Source organism: Mixophyes fleayi, chromosome 6 (assembly GCF_038048845.1).
Source record: "Mixophyes fleayi isolate aMixFle1 chromosome 6, aMixFle1.hap1, whole genome shotgun sequence".
NCBI lineage: Eukaryota > Metazoa > Chordata > Amphibia > Anura > Limnodynastidae > Mixophyes > Mixophyes fleayi.
Genome location: NC_134407.1, coordinates 140,908,164 through 140,911,986, shown reverse-complemented (window position 1 = coordinate 140,911,986; position 3,823 = coordinate 140,908,164). Strand labels below are relative to the sequence as shown.

The 3,823-nt window shown below is 39.5% G+C and overlaps 1 pseudogene; it reads right to left on the bottom strand.

Annotated features, from left to right (window-relative positions):
* Positions 1-1,335: 1,335 nt before the first annotated feature.
* Positions 1,336-2,139, bottom strand: LOC142095356 (Y-box-binding protein 1-like; annotated as a pseudogene).
* Between the last annotated feature and the right edge of the window lie 1,684 nt (positions 2,140-3,823).

The following is a 3,823-nucleotide window of genomic DNA, read 5'->3' as shown; positions in this document are numbered from 1 at the left end:
TTAATTTCTCAATACAACTTTAAGACCTACATCAAATATTTCAATAACTATTTGTAGATGTGGTGCACGTGGTTGGGGCCCATAAATTTCTTCTTTTATCCCATTGTACTTTATAAATAGTCACTTTATTAAGTGGTTGTAGACCTTCACAAGAAGATTTTAGAAAAACACTATTTCTGTATTTTGTCTGAAAAACTGATTCTTTTTAGTAAGCAGTTCAAGTCTATAGGGATCAGTAACATGTGTCTAAGTAACTGTTGTTGTTTTCAGTTGCAGTGATGTAATGGTGGGAGTTATACTGCACTGTGTCTGCTGAACCGTTACTGTACAACTCCAACTTGTCTCTCTCCTCTCACACTGTCCTCAGTACATAGCTCAGTCTCTGTTGTGTATTCACAGATCTCTATACTGCTTATTTATTTTCAGTACTTTCCTTTTTACTTCTTCTCTTCTTATACTTTCTCCACTTTTAATCTGCTTATATATCACTTTGTCCGATTTTCATTCTGTCCCTATTTTTCTCTCTCAGTCTATCTAGACACAGGGATCTCTCTCAGGGTCCTGAGTATCACACTCCTCTCTCCCTGTCACCCCCGGCAACCACCAACCACTCCCAACTGTCACTTCTACCTCAAGAAATCTTTTTTTTTTTTTTTTAAATCTTTATAAACACTTATAACAAGTAACAAATGTAACCACATCTAAACAGGCAGGTACATGAACATAGCCATGAGTACACACACATATTTACATATAGATAAACCTCAGGATACTCAGGTTTTGGGGTATCACATACTTCCCCACTTAAAACATTTGTGTCTGCACGCACTAGAAATTACCTGAACAGTTTTTTTTGGTTTTTTTTTACACACATTCACTTTTCTCATTAAATATTTGCATATTACAGTTTGATTGAGACATTTTTCACGTAATTATATAACACAACATTGCTCACAGTCTTCATGATTTAACATACTAGTGTCTATACCTAAGGGGTGGAACTCCTTTTGTGCTCCTTTTTGAACGTCGCAAAGAAGGGATATCAGAGATCTCATCTTCCACTCTATTTCGGACAACAGTCTCTAAGTGTTCCATCTGCTCAGGACTTTCTGAAGTAGCCACAATCAGCCAATACATGCTCAGCATGAGATTCAGTGGATCATTAGGAACCTCAGGTTTTCCACAAAGGTTGAACTCTTCACTTGGGCTTCATGTGCTTCTGGGTTACAAGTAGGTTGCATTGGACACAACTTAAGTTGATCCCTGTGGACCAAGCTTTCCCAAAGATCATCTTCCCTTGACACACGGTAGACAGCTCCCCCTTCTCTAGATATATCAGTATGTAATTGGTTCCCACTGATAGTCCAATTTACTGTGCCATTGTTTTTTTCTTTTTAGCACTTTGCTCCCTATCTTCACTTCACTCTGTACTAAAGTGGCATTAGGATACTGCGGTCTATATCCATATGGTCTCTTTAAGTGGTATGGTGAATAGGGACATTTCCGGTAAGTGTTTTCCAGCTTAGAACACTCTGCCTCTGGCACACTTCCAATATCTTCTGACTTCTCTCCATTGGTTTCACTTTTTTGGTAGTTTTGCTGATAGTTTCGTGGAGGATCTTCTTTGCGCTATGAATAATGTCTATAATAGCTGCGATCCGTTGCATGTTTGCTGCCTTGGACTGGAGTACCACCAGGACCAGTTACATTAGTTGTCTCAGCACATTTCCTCCCTTCTATCACATCAAACTCTACAGTCTCTTCATCTCCCACACTGCGAAGATACTTCTGTGGGTTGTTCTTCTTAATGGCAGTCTGGTGTACAAACACATTTTCCTTGGTGTTATTCCTGTTTATAAATCCATAGCCCTTATGTACATTAAACCATTTGACAGTGCCCAAAACCTTTATATGGGGACCAGCGAACTTTTGATAACCCTGTAGGAGCCGAACAGTATGCTGAAAGGCTGGCTTCGCGGGCTGCACCATTGTCTTGGATTTACTCTTGAGGGCTTCTATTAACTCTTCTGGACAATTTTGAAGAATGTTCATTCCAATGATTACTGGAGGTACATCACTTTCCTGAACATTGGTAATAACAAATCCCTGGTGGAGTAAAGTGCTCTTTCCTATCTGCATGTCGGCCTTCCAGTAGCCACAATGTGTAATCGATTGACCATTGCTAGCCAGTAGGTGTGGCCAAGTGCTACGTGCAGACATAATTTCTTGCTCCTCCCAATGGTGTAGGATCTCGGATAGGCGTATCGTTGCCACCGGTCTTCCTCCATCGAGGCCTCATCATTTAATTGCTCACTTTGATGGCAATTTTGTTCTATATGGCTGGTCCTGTTGCACCGGTGGCAGATGGGTCATCTTTGGAGATCGAAATGGTCAGAAGCTCTCCTTTCATTTCTCTGTGTAGGCTCCCACCAATCACTGGTGGCCCTTCTCTATTCGCCACCTAGGTTCCGCTACTGGAGGATTCGGCTGACACTTGAGGTTACGAATCTCCCGACACATCTCCGCCATTCCAGTGGTTAACTCCTTAATGTGGGACTTTAGTACTTAAAGTGGATCAACGGATGAAGTTTGGATTCTTTGAACTATGGACTTCCCAGGATTCTTGAATTTCTTGTAACCTGGCATTTCTGGGACCAGTATCTCCCGTACCAGATGGGATCCCACCATCTGAATAGCGGCCTCTTTGAAATCCCAAAAAATATGTTCTGGTAATTGCATTCGAAGTAGTCTTAATTGTGTCTTAACATTATTATTATTCACCCCGTCAATAAACTGATTCACCAGGGTCTCCTCCAGATCCTTTACTTCATCTTTATCTACTGCTTGTATAGCCCGTAAAGCCTCTTGCAGGTCCAGTGCGTAGTCTCGAAGCGTTTACCCGAGTAGCTGCTTCTGTGCATAGAACTTCATCTTGAGTTCCGAAATGGTACTGACCTCAAATGTTTTTGCCAATCGTTGTACAATTTGCTCTACATTTTTCTTTTCTCCTGAGGGCCAGGAGGTAACTTCTCTCAAAGCAGAGCCTTTGAGTTGTCCAATAATAAGCGAATCATAGATCATATCTTGCTCTTTAATTCAATTAGGTTGTTGTGGTCCGCATCACGAAGATCCCAAGAATAGGTGGGTAACCAGGGAACACCAAAGTAGTGGGGCAATGTTATGAAATTAAGTGGAGACGTCTGTGGAGCTCTGGGCCTGGGACCGCTGTCACTTGCTCCAGATGATTCCTCCATTTCTTGCCGTTCTTGTGACATTATCTGTACTCTGGATTCCTCCTAACTTTGGACTCTGGAATCCTGTTCGTGACGCCAAAAATATGCTTGTAATACCCCATGTGGTGTTATTTAGAGTAATACTTTAAAATTGCACCTTACCAGTATTAGATAGTTTTCTTTCTGGTTTCAACACTTCAGATTTTCTATGCACCAGAGAGGTAAGGAGATTTATCCCCATACATTTAAAATGACACAAGTGAATTCTGAACTAATTTCCTTTTATTATTAAGAATTTTTTTGATATTTATTTTAGAAGCACACAATTATCTTCAAACAATATCTTATCACTTTAAAATTATTTACAATTGACAAACCTTTAAATTCGCCATACTAATATCACTGATATCTTATTGGAATTCTATGTCTATTGATGGTTCTGCCAGAATAAATTATTAATCTTCACACACACATATATATATATATATATATATATATATATAATTACTTAACATTAATATATAACTTAATTCTCAATACAACTTTAAGACCTACATCAAATATTTCAATAACTATTTATAGAAGTGGTG